Consider the following 17,290-nt stretch of genomic DNA (forward strand, 5'->3'; position numbering starts at 1 on the left):
GAACCTCACACACTCCCACACACACACAGACACTGTCCTTCTCTCTCTCCTTCTGTCTTCTCTCTCTCCCCCGAGTCCTCTATCCTTCTTCTTCTTCCTAAAACGTACGGACCAACACACACACACCCACTCGAATGTTCACAGATCGAGGAAACCAAGGACACATTTGAGCTCATGAGGTCGAGGGGAACACAACCATATCATTTTCAGGTGAGAAACACATCGTTTTCACATCGATTCGACGATGTCCGTTTTGAGTACTGTTCATGCAAAATCTAGCTTGTTTTTGGGATTTTGAAGCTTATAGTTGTGTTTGTGAGGTTCCCAGGGGCTTGGGAGTAGCTCGTTGGGTGAATTTGGACGTCAGGATCGTTGGGTGTGGAGTTGGCCGAGTTTTGAAGTTTTGGACAGGTATAATCTCGTAATTTTAGGCCCTAAAACTTGTTGGGACATGTTCTACTAGCTCTAGGGTTGATTTTGGTGTAAGAAACGTGGAAAAAGGTGGAAAAACGAGCGAGAAATCGTGATTTGCAGGTTTTCCGGCGACGGTGCCGGCGACGGCGAAGGCGCCGGCGTCGGGGACTGATCGGAGAAGAAAGGAGAATATTCCGTTAAGTTTAACGGAATATTCTTAACGGCAGTGACGGCATCAATTAGGTTTAACGGAATATTCCGTCAGTTTAACGGAATATTCCTGACGGCGTCTGTTGACACTGTCAGTGTGCCTGGCACGTGGCCGCGCGTGGGGGCGCGTGGGTCCGTGCCTATTCTGGCGCGTGGGGGCGCGTGAGAGGTCCAAAAATTATTTTAAAAATATGGTTGTGATCCTGAGGTTGTGTAGAGCACGTGGGTATATTCATTTGTCCATTTTGAGCAACGTATGAGAAGTTATTACGAGAAGTTGGTTATGTGCTTTAAAGTTAACGTTTTTATAGTTGTTTCGCATATAGGTGACACGTACCCCGAGGACGAGTGTGGTCACGCGAGACAGGGGGGCTACGACCCTTCTACATACCAGTGAGTGGGCTTTTGTTTTCCGTATATACCTATATACATTTATATTCCCAGAAATTGATTTAAAAAGGGTTATTTGCCTTATGCCATGCATGTTATTATTATCGTTTATGCATCATTGCACACATTAGTAGTGGCATACATATATATGCATATTGGGTGCTGTGGACGCACAGGTAAGTGCCAGGTAAGTGGTATTCATATTTACTTTCAGCAGTAGTTGAGAGACTTAGAGAGCTCATAACCTGCACCCTCGGTGTTAGTGCTCCCGCCCAGAGTAGGGCACAGTCCTTCACGTGATGTTCACCTCCCGCACCACACGCTCAGCTTGGATCCAAGTTAGGTGCATAGGCCTGTCGTACAGACCACATTAGGTGGTTCCGACTCGTAGGTGACTCGCGATTATTCGCACAGCCTTCACGTGATCGTAGCACTAGAGCGTATATATATGTTACACCCAGGCCTGTCGTACAGACCACCTTGAGTGGTTCCGACTCGTGGGCAGGTTCAGTTATAGAGTTGAGATTTGGGCTCTAGATGCAGCCGTACAGGTCACGTTAGGTGACTCCGGCTGCCAGATGTTATGATGTTGATATGATTTATACCTGGGTACTTACATTCATTATGAGGCTTTGACATGGCATATCTTGAGCATGATTGGCATACCCTTGAGCATGTTTGGCATGTTTATACATACGTTTATATGTTTATTTTCTGGGAAGTATACAGGTTTTACGGCGAGGGGTTAGAATGTATTTTGTTAAATGGTTTTCAAAGAGCTTTGTTTTTGCCCACTCACGCTTTTGTTTTGTGCCCCTCCAGGTTCTAGTTGCTTAGCCATTGCTGTGGTTTCCCTTGAGGGCTTTCCGGCGTTCTGACAGACACTCCCCATTGTAGGGTCGCCTTCGGGCGTACTACTGTTGTCGTTTTTGTTTGGGCTACTATAGACCTGCTCTGAAATTGTATCTCACTTACTAGCACTTATTTTAGTACTTTGTATGTTAGTTCCTAATCATTCGTACTTTTATATTGCTACTTTATCAGCTTCCGCACGTGCACATGGCTACGTCACCTTCGTGTGACGGCCAGCACGCTCCGATCTCGGTCGGGGTGTGTCATAGCCCGAACTCCATACCTATTAAAGAAATGATAAAGACTTGCCTAAAACAGGGATGACAGATTATCGAATGTCTCCCAAGCCAATTTTATAACAATTTCCCTCTAATCTCTTAACTATGGCTAGATGTCTTTTATTTGTGGATTTGGAATACAATTGGCCTAGCACGCTTGTTTCGTACTATTCTTTCTTGCATTCAACACAAAACATCATAATTTTCACAAAGTGAGCACCGCATATAGGGGTTATAGACATGCTCGAAATAATTTGAATTAAGCTCAGCTTTTTAGTGAAACAGCTAAAAAACATGCTAGACTCATTAAAAAGAAAAAAAAAAGAGTCAATATGGAGTTTTGGTTTTTCAGCTCATATCTTTCATGAGAAAGCTCGACTTGTTCGTTAAAGCTTGTCTCATAAATATACTCTCTCTCTCTCTCTCTCTCTCTTACCAATCCAGAAATACCCCTCTTTGAAAAAAATTTAAATAATTAGATGAGCTCATGTTGTGAGTTGCCTTATTATCTAAAATGCGAAGAAGAAATTTTTGGAACAGGCGATCAATCAAGCGAGCAATAGGTAGGAGTAGAAACAAGCAATGCGTAGCAGCAGAGTACGACGAGAGGAATTGTTGTTCTGGTCGATCAATTGGTATGCCTAACCGATCAATTGGTATGCCTAACCGATCGATCGGTTTGGCTCTTTTTTGTTTTTTGTTCCGCGTTTTCAAAGCCTATTTAGAGTAGGTTGTGGGTTTTATTGGGATTCCTTTCTTGTAACTAAAGCCATTACATATAATTAGGGCTTTAGGGTTTTATTCTTTGCATGAGAGACATAAGAATTACAAGGGAATCACTTTGTGAGATTGTGAGGGGTGTAAGATACCAAAAACTAAGGGTTGCAAAAGCATAGGGGGGGTTCTTTTAACTAAAGAGGCTTTTCATACTAGTGAGATATCTTGGGTAACACCTATTGTACTTTTATGCGCAAATGGAAGCGAATGTTAACAAAGTACCAATATCAATGTCGTAGGTGAAAACTAAAACAAACAATCTCAAACTAACACAAGAGATTTACGTGGTTCGGCATAAATCCTACATCCATGAGCGAAGCATGGCAAGGAATTTCACTAAATAAACGGAGATTACAAAAGAGTGTTTAAACTCTCACAACCCAAATCCCACAAATTACAAACCTTAAACCAAACGAGTAGAGAACCCAAACCAACAGAGAAGATTCTCCCAAATTGTTCTCTAACTCACAAACTCACAAATTGACTCTCACCAAATTGTTCTCTAACAATTCAAACTCAACCAATTCATTTTCTAAAAGAGTCTTAATTATCTTCATTTTCTTTTTGCTCAAGGTTTCACGAGTTTTATTATTTTGTTAATATTTAGCTGATAAAAAGTTGCTCTGTAAATTATGGAAGTTTTAACGAAACACTTCCGGTAATATTCACTTTTAACGAAAAACCACATTTTTACTTTTCTCTGATACTATTCACTACACATTTATTTGTCATTCTTCATTAAAACTAAAGTTTTTTTAGACTTTTCGTTAGTTTTCCTGTAAATTTAAAGAGTGACTGTTCATTTTTCTGTAATACAAGCTCTTTTATAGAGTTTGTTGGAGATGTGTTTTTTTTTTAAATCTGACTATTTAAAATAGAATTTTGTTATTTTACTGCATCTCCTAAAAAATGCTCTTAGTAACTTAAAGTGAATTTGGCTTAAGTAGCTTGGTCTTTTTTAGAGGGGTGTTTTAATATAGAATCAATCAACTATAAGAAATGTTGGAAAAAAAAAAACCTACTTATCCATGTCACCAACTCGAAGAATTTAAATTTTCATTTCTTTTTTTCTGTTTTGCCCTTATTTACAAAATTAATTTCCTAATTTTATGCATTCTTTTACTCTTATAATTTGAATCAAAAGATATTCAAATAAAAACCATCATCTAATTTAACAAAATCTATTGTTTGGAAAAAAAAATTAAATAAATATACAAATAAAAATATCCATAAAAAATTAAAAATACTTTATCAATAGGAACATTTTTAAACAGTAAAAATATCCCTCAAATAGTCAATAAAATTATAAAACACACATGCTTTGATCGATGTTGTTACGCTCATGTCTAAAAGAAACAACCAATGAAACTAAACAACAATTCAATATTAAATGATTTTGGTTCATATATACATGCTAAAATTTCAATTTCACTATGCAGTGATTTGCTTTTGTCTATTGATTTTTTATTTATTTATTCAATCGTATAACTCAAAATAATAGGATGAGTATTAAAGGAAAAACAGAATGTGAAAAATAACTTATCTTAAAAATAAAAAAAAATAAAAAAATAATAATAATAATAATAAACCTTAAAATTTCATGTAGTGGTGCACCAAAATTGCTTTTGTTTCAATCATGACGCTGTCGTTTACAATTTGGTTGTGTATTGGAGATGATTTGACTCACATCTCATTATTCTTGGTTGAGTAACAATTTTCTTAGTTCGCATGAGGCTTCACTTTCAACTCAAATCTCATACTGAAACTCAAATTGGGTCTGCATTCCTGCTTTTCAATCAAACACCCCATTGTTTATTTTTTTTTTCTCCCAAGTCACGGGGACAAACACATAAAATTCCAGCCACTTACAATTATAGTTTTAAAAAATTCTCTCTTTTATATATCTAGATAATTGATGTTTGCTTTTTTTGTTTTTTAGTTGTAGTTTTGGTTTAATTTGTCATTTTTGTGGTGATTAAGAATCCAGAGCTTATGAGGTTTGATTATTTTCTATTTTTAACTTATCCTGGGGTAAGCACTTTTGATGAAATTATGTTTTTGCTCCGCTTTTCTGTATTTTTAGGCAATTGAAGTTGAATATGGAGAAGGTTTTGACATATTTAGACCTGTTGGACCCTCAAGTTTGATGTGGTAATTAATTTATTGAGTTAAATGTTTATTAGTCAAATTGTGTTTTATGTTCTGTTGGATATAATTTACTGATTATACTTTATGCTGCCATGACATACTACTGTTAATTTTTACTTCGAGTAGGATTTTTTGTACGATAAAGTAAAAGAAGGTTTTCTTAAACGAAAAACAATATGCCATGAAAACTGATGATTTAATTGCATAATATTGAGTTTTTTTCGGTGAGGGATTTCGAGTTTTCCGCCAAGTCTCTATCTTATTTTTAGTTGTTGAGTTGCAGGTAATACTTTATGGTCAATGTGATCCTATATCTATTTAATTAATTGTATTCTTAGATCATATAGGAAGACTAACAAGTAGCAATGTTGCTGCTTTTTAAAAAACATAATAACTTAACATGTCAAAATGCTATTTTAAAAAAAAAAAAAAAAAAAAAGCAAAAGCAAAAGTGACTTGTGGTAATCTATTTGAACTTGAGAATGCTTTCTGAAGCAAGAATCTGAACTCAAGAGATTTAAACAAGGTGTAGCATAAGAAATTAAGAATAAACATCGATCAGACAATAATTCACTATCTAAATCTTTCTTTTAATCTGGAATTGAAGAGTTGCATATGCATATATAACTCCATTTTGTGTTTTCATAATAACTTAAATAAATACTGAATAGTAGCCTCGAGATAAGATGAAAATGGCACTAGTATTCCCAATTTATATACCTACACTTGCGGACTATTACATTATTCAATGACTTTTGCAACCTAATATCAAATTTTGGTCACCAACCTCCAACGGCTATGCATATTATCTCCTATATTCACATTATTTAGTTATATGTTCCAATTAGGCATCAAGAGTTTATAATTAAAAATAAAGGGACTGTGAACAGAAGTCTCTTACTGCTCCTGATGACGAACATTCATGCAGTCTTTCTCGAGTTTTGCCATCTCGGCATCTTTATTATCTTTTTTCCCATCACCATTTTCCTCTTCCCCCTCTTCTTCTCCATCCTCATTTCTGATTCTTCTTCCTCCCCCTCGCCGTCATCAAAGTCACCCTCTTTCTCCATCCACATTGCAAATCATCAATTAACAACAAAATCACCAAAAGAAAACCGAATAATTACCGAAACCCAATAACAGAATTTACAAATCAAACATTCAGCTCATCGCTGTCGAAATAGCCATCGTCTCGAGCTCACTGTCATTGTCACGGGCCTTCCTCTCCATTGTGACATCTAAGCCCTACAAATTCAAACACCTAAATATTTACAAATCAAACATTCAGCCGAAAAACATTTGGGCCTTAAATGGGCTTCATGGGCCAGTTAGAGGTATATTTGATTGAGCCACAATAGTCTCATTTGATTAGCACTTCATTGCACATTTAACGAGAGTAACTTATTTACTACTATATTCTAGTGATATTTTTTCTCATTTAGAAGTGATAGGTATTACGTTCGATTCATGTAAATGGCTATTTCAATACTAAAAATTATGATGTTTGGCTAATTGTGCGGCTAGCCCAAACCCCACACTTCTTAAATAAATGATAAAAACTTACTTAAAATAGGGGTAACAAATTGCCTGATGTATCCCACGTCAATTTTATAACAATTTCCTTCCAATCTCTCCCGAACTCCTTCAATCCCTCAACCATGGCTAGATGTCTTTTGTTTGTGGATTTGGAATGCAATTGACCTAGCACGCTTGTTTTATGTTAGTCTTTCTTGCATTCAACATAGAACACCATAGTATTCATAAGGTGAGCACCATATGTAGGGATTGTGAATATGCTCGAAATAATTCGAATTAAGCTCTATTTTTAAGTGAAATGAGTTGAGCTTAAAAGAAATACTAGACCAGTTTTAAAAAAATGAGTCGATATGGAGCTTTGGTATGTTCAACTCATAAAGCTAGTGAACAACTCATATCTTTTATGAGATAGCTCGACTTGTTCGTTAAAACTTGGCTCATAAGTGTACTTTATCTCTATTACCAATCTAGAAATACTTGTCTTTGGAAAAGATTCAAATAATTAGATAAGCTCATGTTGTGAGTTGCCTCACTATCTAAAGTATGAAGAAGTTTTTCGAACGGGCGAGCAATCAAGCGAGTGATCGGTAGGAGCAAAAACAAGCAACTCGTAGCAACAACACAACAAGAGGAATTGTTAATTCAAGGCGATCGATTGGTTTGGCCAACTGATCGATTGTTAATTCAACTGATCGATTGGTTTTGACCTACCTTTGTTGCCTGTTTTCTCTTCCTTTGTATTTACCCACCCCCTCTCCTTGCCTTTGGCATAAAGGCCTTGAGAGCTTTCAGTTATATCATCTAGTTTAGCATATGACTGAAGAGCTTGAATTACATCTTCAAGCTTCAGGGACTCTTTTCCAAACATTAGAGTTGTTTGAAAGTGCTTGAAAGACGAAGGTAGAGACCTCAACAAGATGATAGCCATATCATCATCTTTGTAAGTTTCTTCGACCTTTTGAAGATTAGCTATGCAATTCTGGAACCTGCATACGTGATCTTCAATATCACCTCCTTCTTCTAGTCGAAGCTCGAATAGTTCATCCTTTAGAAAAAAGTTTATTGGACACGGTTTTTCCCATATAAACATTCTCCAACTTTTCCCATGCTTCCTGGGCAAACATCTTTTCGGTGATGTGTGACCAAACTGATCATGTGAGATGGATCTCAATGGAACTCTTGGCCTTCTTTAGAACCTTATTCGAAAAAGATGTTGCCTTTGAAATTAATGGGTGATTGTGGGTTTCCTGGGTTGACTCAAAATCATCTGTTATCTAATGGGCTGCTAATGAGTTCACCCATTATTAACTCAAACCATTCAGTCTTCACCCGTCAAGGGCGGTCGTGAGATTTTTTAGGCCCAGGATGATGCCTAAAAAATGTGCCCTAACTTCATATAAGAAAATTGTTTGTTTTCACACGTAACACTTCAATAAAATTATACTTAGAAAACCATTTCAAACTCAATAATTTAGAAACACAGAAAAACTAGTTTAATTTTATTAAGAGAATGGAACAAAAAAACCTGGGATTACAAGTAGATGGATGATGAGTAAAAATTGAAAATAATAAACATGCACATAGCATTTCGAACTCTGGACCTTTCGTTAAATTTTAGAAACACATAAAAACTAATTTTATTTTATTAAGAGAAGGGAACAAAAAAAACTTGGGATTACAAGTAGATAGATGATGAGTAAAAATTGAAAAGAACAAACATGCACATAGCATTTCGAACTTTGGACCTTTCGTTAATTTTAAAAAACAAAAACCATTGCTTTTGATTAAACCACTTGACCATTTAGCCAAATTTTATAAATTTAAACTCTTATGAAAAGAATTTGTAAAAGATAGAAATTAAAAAACACACGTAGTGTTTGGAACCCAAGACCTCCTTGTTAATTTTAAACAAAATAAACCACTACTTATAGACAAACATTTTAATTATTTAGCCAAATTTTATGAATTTATACTCTTATGAAAAGAAATTTATAAAAATTGGAAAGTAAATAAACACAAATGAAGTTTTGAACCCAAGGTCTCCTCATTAATTTCAAATAACAAAACCCACTAGTTCTACTTAAATTTCTTTGTCATTTAGCCAAATTTAAAAAATCTATACTCTTATAAAAACATATATAAATATACCACTCCAATAATTTTTGTGCCCCAATTTTTTTGAGCCCTGGACAATTACCCAGCTCGCATTGGGCCTGAGCCGGCCCTGTCACCCATTAGTTGAAGATTTATGAATGAATTGAATCGTGTTAACAGATTGAGTTCATCTTGCCAACTCTACCTAATCAACACTCAAAACACCTTGAAGAGAACACACATGAAACAAGAGCCATAAAAATCAGATGGTGTGGGTACTGATGTTGATTTGGCTGTGTGTGTGTGTATAGTATCAGTACTAGTTTTGGCGAAGCTACTGAACTGGCTAGTTTAGGGTATTTTGGCCCAGAGCTTGTCCACAAACCCTAAATTTTCCTTTAATGGGGATTGTAGGCGGAGATGGAGGTGGTTGTAACTAGTGTGGGCCGGGGTTTATGGTCCAGAGGTTATCTTTGATTTATGTAGTGTGTAGAGATGCTTTATCAGTTCGGCTTGGTCCTTAGCTGATATATAGGTTGGTACTTGGTGGTGACATCTCTAACCAACAACCAAGAATTATATGGTACGAACTAGTAGGCAACTTGCAATGAGTCTCAACACATACACTCCATTATATGTTAGGAGATTGCCTTGTTCAATTTATATATGATTTGTTTTCATTAGATTATTATTATTATTATTCATAATAATGTATCTAACGCTTAATTAAGTTATTTAGTACGTCTTTCATAATATACACTTTGAACATATAAGTTACGACATGCATATGTGATAAATAAACGAGCATATATAAGCCACTAAGGTTAGTTTATTGATGAGGGTAACTAAGTAGGGTGATTGATAAAAATAGACTACAAATTCAGTGTTAAAATTCATTTTTTGTAACTAAAAAAGAAAAAAGCGTAAAGATCAAACTCAACTTCTGAATTGACGTTATACATGAAAAGGAATTATCATTTCTTCCTCTTTGATATAAAATTAGATCTTATACAATCCGATCCAACTTTACACTGCCAACGGTTGCATATTATCACACATGGGCAATGTGCATGGCCGTACAAATCAAATCCAACAATCGAAGCTTCCATGCAAATACAACTATCCAACTATTGTAAATGTCGACGTTTCGGACTTTAACTTGCACCCTATCGATAATTACAGAGAAGGCCTGCAGCAGGCTGCAGCTTCAGTCTTGACCATTAATTATTAGTTTAATTATATACGATCAGAGTGATGTGACCCGCTTGATGAAGAAATGCCAGATTTCTTCTTTTAATATGCAGATTTAATTAGCTAAATCCTTGAGATTAGACGGGGTCCACTTCCATAGTTTCTTGTTAAAAGCGTTCACCCAAACGGTTAAATACGATTATTTCTCAAATTTCATCAACATACGTACAGTAACTAAAACTATTCCGAGATATATATGGGGAACGAGGATCCTCTTCATATTCTTTTTACGAGGATCTTAGGGATTCTCCAATTGTATTCATTCATCGTATATCGTGCAATAAAAAATTATTATAATTTTTTTATTTTAAATTGAATATAAACAATACCTAACAAAAACTAGTTGTACGATATATGATAAACAGACTCCTCATTCAGTGCGGAGCCCATATGGGATCATTGGTTGTCTTTGACCCCAACAACTTCAAAAACCCCATATATATTTGTTTGTATATTGTATTTGATCACTATAAACAGCTAAGGAAACTAAATTACAACATTCTCCTCCTACCTTTTTTTTTTTTTTTTTTTTTTTTCTACTATCATATTTGTCTTCCTTTTCTCTTTTCTTGTAAAAAATACTTTAGTTGAAATGCGTTAGCAGTCTTCAACATTACTGCACAATATCCTGCATGCACCGTTGACAAGCCTCTACAAATGTCGACGTATATCGGAATAAACCTTCGGCATACGTTGATAGGAATTAGAAGGTGCATACTAGATGCTTGACGAAATGGCTCAATAAAGCTTTTTTTATTGATATTATGATCCCATTATTTGAAAATCCTGACTACGGTACTGTCCTCATTCATATATGGGATAATGGGACTAATTCGTAGGGTACCATTTTTTCTTTACACAATTTTTTATAGTGTTCTTTTACACAATTTTAACGATTCAAACCATTTATTTGTTAAATTTTTTCTCAAATATTATATCTACCAAAGATTATTAAAATTTAAAACCATATGACCTTTGAATTAAGAGTTTCAGGTTTCTTTGTAGGATCATGTTCGTCCATTTTGTTCTCTACAAATGAATATCTTAATTGTTTTGGATTTGTCTAATCTTTTGCAAGGATAATCAATGAATTATGGTCTAAAAGATATGATTCAAATTGTTAAAATACATTACAAGTAAACTCCACAAAAACATGTGTAAAAAAAAAATTAGTGTCACGAATCTGTCCTTATATGTGTGTGTGTGTGTGTGTGTGTGTGTGTGTGTGTGTAGTTTGAGAGTTATATTCTAACTATGGTTGGTCCGAAAGAGGAAATGCATCACTCTCCCTCCCACAAAATCAAGTCAGAAACAAATCTAAAGTCTACCAAAGTTAGTGTCCCTTCCATTTTAGATATCGAATTGTTGCATTTAACATGTTGCGGGGACACATTCTTTAGCTTCTAGCAACCTTCAACAATAAACATCATCTCAAACTTATACCACTATGTCGTATTTATGATTGGTTAGACTTTATGGATAAAAAAATCTCAGATGTGATTTTAGAAAATATCATTTTTTTTTTTTTTAATAAACGATAGTGTTTACACTAAAGGAGTAGGGGAGTGGACTAAACCTTACAATGAGTTTGTCATTCATAGACAACCATTTCTCGCAACTAAAACATGTTGCATAGAAGTTTTTTTTTTTTTTTTGTCAATTGCTAGGATATTAGAAAGCCACTCTGGCATGTATAACTCCGGCCGTCGATAACAACCTCTATTACTAATAATCAACGAAGCCACTGAGTGCTGCTCCATTGCTAGGTAAGTAACACCACATTGCTAAGTTGATTGGCTAAGTTATGAATATGTCAACAAGAGTTCCTTCTAGTTTTACGTTTAGGTGTGATTCCGCTAAGATGCCAAATTGGCTTGGGACAAAGTTTAAGAAGGTGAATCCATCTCGTGCACACACCCAAACCCACAAATAAAATAATTGGACATAGTTACAGTTTATCTTTTCGGAGGTCGAGAAGACTTATGTATATATACATTTCAGCTTTTCACTACTCCAATTGTGTAATTAACCAGTGCCAAAAATCAAACCCAAAACATACCGTGTGGAATACGAACCTAAAATTCTTCCCCTCCATTAAGCCACCCCCGCAATGATGGAGTGATATCTCTTCTGACCCTCTCAGTATTACACGGATCAGGATAACATGTGGGTTACATTCCGCTGGTTAATATTGCCTATTTTAATCGCTGGAAGATCACAAAGCTTTAATGCGACGTATACTCACCCAATATATGGCGCTCTCTTATCATATCGCAGTCATAAATATGAACATAAATTAATAGTCATAATACTGCTTCTTATTCAACATTCATGTCGTGTGGAAAACGCATATGTTTGGCTCTAGGAAAATATTTCAAATCGAAGATTCATTTCTAATTTAAAATATGACTGAGGAAAGCCAATAGGAACCTTCCCATCCCTTGAAAAATATACATAGGTGTGAGCTGTGACATATGTTTGAGAAAGTGGCCATGATGGATGCAGCGGGTGAAGGAATACGAAATTAATTAAATTATTACAATTAATATGTTGTATTATAAAATTAAATGAAAATATAAAAATAATTACAATAAAAATTAGGGTTAGTTTCCGACTTTAGAATTGGGAACTGTCGTGGCAAAGTCACCAGCTGATTTTTTTATTTTTTTTTATTTTTTTTTTTAAAAACCCCTAGGGTTAGTAGATCTTAGAGTTGTACAATGTACAAATGAATAATATAATTCGTATCCATACGCATATACATTGCTTCACCCATAGAAGACTTGTATATATTTAGGGATTTTTGATAAATTTGATGTAACAGAAAGGCCAATTGGGCACTGCAACTGACTTGGTCAAATTCTGAGGCTCAACTTTAGACTCACGCCAAAAATTTTAATTTTGGGACCACGCCAAATGCCTCAAATTATCCAAATGTTATTTGAGATTTTTTCAAAAGTGCGATTCTTCATTGATTATTTGTCACCTCATATTTTTAGTACAATATTTTATAGTATTGAAACAAAAATTAACATAAAATTATGAAATAACAAAAAGTCCCTAAAAAGTCCTAGTTTTAAAAGAATTCCTTAGCATTCCTCATGAAGTTGGCCTTGTCTTCAGTCATGGCCCCTAAAAATGTACTCATTTTTAACTTTTCTGAAATTTATTTAAAAAATATGATTATCTTCAACCTTTTGCGATTATCTATGGCAATGAAACCACCAACAAAAAATTGCTATAATTCGTTATGAATAGTTTTAGTATGTTCGTAACATTCTGTCATGTTTAATGTTTGTTTTGTTTTTCTCTTTAATGTTTAAAATTACTACAATTTGTAAGACTGAAAATCAAACTCAGATGTAAGGGAACAAGCACATTACCTGACAGACTGGCCTGACACTATAAAGAAAAAAAGTTTAATATACGTCATTTAGGTATTTGTTAACCTAGCTACAATACGTGTAATTTGACTTTTCTTATATTAATTAATGGAAATTGATTTGAATTAGATAGGGCTAAGAGCTAAGAACCCTCGATACACAAAAAGGACAAACAAATTTGGTGAGATCATCATGGTTAATATAATATGAGTCGATAAAATAACATTATCATGTCATTTAGATAATCATATTTTGAATGTTACTTGCCTCTATTCTATTCGTATCATCGGTTGGGGAGGAAGGGGAAAGGAAGTGTGAACTAAACAAAACCTGGTTTCCATTGAATTTAACGGGAATAACATACTTAATATCTTTGTTTATTTATCATAATCACAAAGGGAATATTTTTGTTCACCACACTATTTTAGCGCGGCTACTTGACTTCTAAGGTAAGGTACAAACTAGTGCTGGTAAGTGAACGAACCTATGAATTCTTGCGGCAGGTATTCTCGAGGTCTTTGGTACCATACATGGATTTTGAAAGGTAAAGTGTAATCAAATGAATCAATGTCACCCATGCCAATGATAGAGTACAACATATGAGCTCAGGCCCTTGACTTCTAAGGTAAGGTACAAACTAGTGCTGGTAAGTGAACGAACCTATGAATTCTTGCGGCAGGTATTCTCGAGGTCTTTGGTGCCATACATGGATTTTGAAAGGTAAAATGTAATCAAATGAATCAATCTCACCCATGCCAATGATAGAGTACAACATATGAGCTCAAGCCCTTTTGTGAACTTACTTGCCCTAGCCTCCACGCACGTGCCGATGTTCGTTGCTCCTCTATTTTCTTTTTGGCATATTTTACTAATTCCTCATTTTAATTAGGCAGCGCAAAGGAGGTTTGAGGGTTTGTTAAGGAAGTTAGTGTGGCCTAAAGAAGGGGAGAAAACGAAAAGCATTTTTTGGTCCCCTGAGTTTAAATTTTGAGATCTGTATGGTAAATATACACAAATCTTAAAATTTAAACTCATCCAACGATGATAAATATGGTGATGAATATTACCACCACATAAAGATGGCGAGCAGAAATGCACCCAATCACAAAGGAGTAGGTGTTGGCAAACTCACAAAATAATAGACAAACATATATAACAATGTGCCTAAATACCAGGCATTAACTGAGCTCCAAACTTTAGCATGAGCACTCCAGATCATTAAAAGCCGTCCTGTGAATACCTAGTTGCGGCTAGTCCAATTGTAATACCATAGTATGTTGTGCTTTTTCTGACTAACCGTTAAACGTATCTACGTAATATCTTATGGATTGTAAAAAAAATTAGATCAAAAGACGTATGCAACATTTAAAAAGGAAACAAACAGAAATTCCTTTAAATTGGTAAAACTCATTCAACGGTCCCAAAAGATTTGGTTGGAAATTGGAAAAAAAGAGAAGTGTTGCAATGTGATTAGTTTGGGTAAGAAAAAGAAAGGAGAAAATGGAGATGGACAATAATTCATAAATCCAATTATTGGGGTGTTTAAATTAAAAAAAAAACATTTGGTTGCACGTCCTGAATTCAACATAAACATTTAAGAGAGTATTTTTGCTCATCATCATTTAGTGTGGTGTATACTCACTACTCTATTTATCACCATTAGATGAATTTGAATTTCGAGATTCGTGTAATGGATATGAACAAATCTCAAAATTCAAACTCATCTAACGGTGATAAATAAAATGATGAACATACACCACAATGATGACATGTTATGAATTCAATCATGCTGGCTAATTTGAATTTTGATAATTTAAAGTCAAAGTACATATAGGTGGATATACAAAGGCATAATCTATAATGGAATTGAATACAGCCTTGAGGCTAGAGAAATGTACTTTGTGATAATTTAATTCCATTGTGACGTCTGGGCCCTTAATTCAAACACCCAAATATTATACAATTTAATTCCAGATTCTAAAATTGATGTTTTTTACTTGTTTTCTTTCAAGCCGTCTGCTAAAACAAGTCCCGAAATCTATCGATTAATTTCCCTTTCCTAGACCAAAAACATTTGGGCCTTAAATCGATTTCATGGGCTAGTAAAGCCAATATGAGATTGGGCTAGGCCCGTCTTATTTGATTACCATTTTGTTGCACATTCAACAAGAACGATTTATTTACTACTACAATCTAGTGATATTTCTTTTCATTTATAATGATAGTTTGTAGGTTCAACTCATGTAAACAGCTAATTCAACACTAAATTATGATGTTTGGCTTATTGTGCGGCTAGCCCAAACCTCACACCTGTAAAGAAATGATAAAGACTAACCTGAAATAGGGGTGGCAAATTGTCAGATGTATTACAAGCCAATTTTAAAAGTTTCCCTCCAATCCCTCAACTATGGCCAGATGTCTTTTATTGTGGATTTGGAATGCAATTGACCTAGACGCTTGTTTCATGTTAATCTTTCTCGCATTCAAAACAAAATACCTTAATTTTTATACAGCAAGCACTACATGTAGGGGTTGTAAACATGCTCGAAATAATTCGAATTGAGTTTAATTTTTTAGTGAAATGAGTTGACCTCAAAATATAATAATAAAATAAAATAAAAATAGACTCGTTAGAACAAAAAAAAAAAAAAAAAAAAAAAAAAAAGTCGATACGGAACTTTCATATATTTTGTGAGGTAGCTTGGTTCAAGCTCGACTTGTTCGTTTCAAGACGACCCAATGGAACGTGGTACTAATACTATGATTATATGTTACATAAGGACTTGTTCGTTTCAAGACTAGCACACGTGCATGACCACCCAACCTATCTTTTAAGTATACAGGAGAATTTGAGCAGCACACCTCCTGGAGATTGTTCTTTTGCATTTTCCTGGTTCTACTCGATTCTTTTAGATCAAATAACCACTCTTTGATTTTATATAAGTGAGTTTTAATGGAAAATTTTCACACAACAAAATTTTCAATGAAAAACACATTAATGATTTTTAATGAAAATTTTGAAAAAGCTTCAGTTTTATGAAGAAACGATTGTTGGTATCAACTTTAACTCAGCTTTAACTTAATTGTGATACAGTCACTACACCTAAACTTTAACTTATTTACAATATTATCATCGTCCTTTGTCATTGTAATTAAAGAAAATTCATTGTATGTTTTTGGATAAAAATTTAAAGTTCTTTTCATTAGTTTTTCTTTATGCAAATGATGTTAAAAGAAGAGCGAAAATGGAAAAGGAAAAAAGTTGTTCCAACCTTATACATCTTCGTATGTCACTCCTTACACTATAAATAGGTATTAGGACCAAAGTCGTCCTTTTGCAAATTGATGCTCAAAACTAGAATGAATGAGAATTTCATAACGTAATACTTTAATATAATTCTTTTTACCAAACGAGTGAAATTAGAAAACTTTCCGACCCAATTTACTGATCATCTACATGTCAATATGAAATTGAGAGTCTAGATTTCTTTTACTGATATTTCAACACATATTTATGTAGTCTTTTAGTATCAACCCCCATACATTTTTACATGTCCTCTCCTAGTACTTGACCCGGTTTGAGATAGTATTTTATTCTTTTAATAATAACAAAAATGTGAAATTAAAATTGAAGATCTCTCCCAAAATTGAAAAGACAAGTGTTAATAGACCAAACGCTAATTCTTTTGATAAAAAGATTCTTAACGTGTAGCTCAAACATTTACTTGAGGAAAAATGTTTAAAAACTCTACTTGTATAGCTAATAAGCCCCCTATTTATGTTAAAAATACGTGTGATGCAATCTTCTAAACATTACTCTCAACAGAACTATAAATGAAATAAAAAAGTGCATAATGACTTGTGGATCATGTGATGATTATCAACATTTAGAGATGGATGATTTAATTTATCTAATATGTTTTACGAGTTGGTTATTAAGGATTAGAGACTTAGTTA

The sequence above is a fragment of the Pyrus communis genome, chromosome 7 (genome assembly GCF_041283825.1).
Source record: "Pyrus communis isolate YQ-2024b chromosome 7, ASM4128382v1, whole genome shotgun sequence".
NCBI lineage: Eukaryota > Viridiplantae > Streptophyta > Magnoliopsida > Rosales > Rosaceae > Pyrus > Pyrus communis.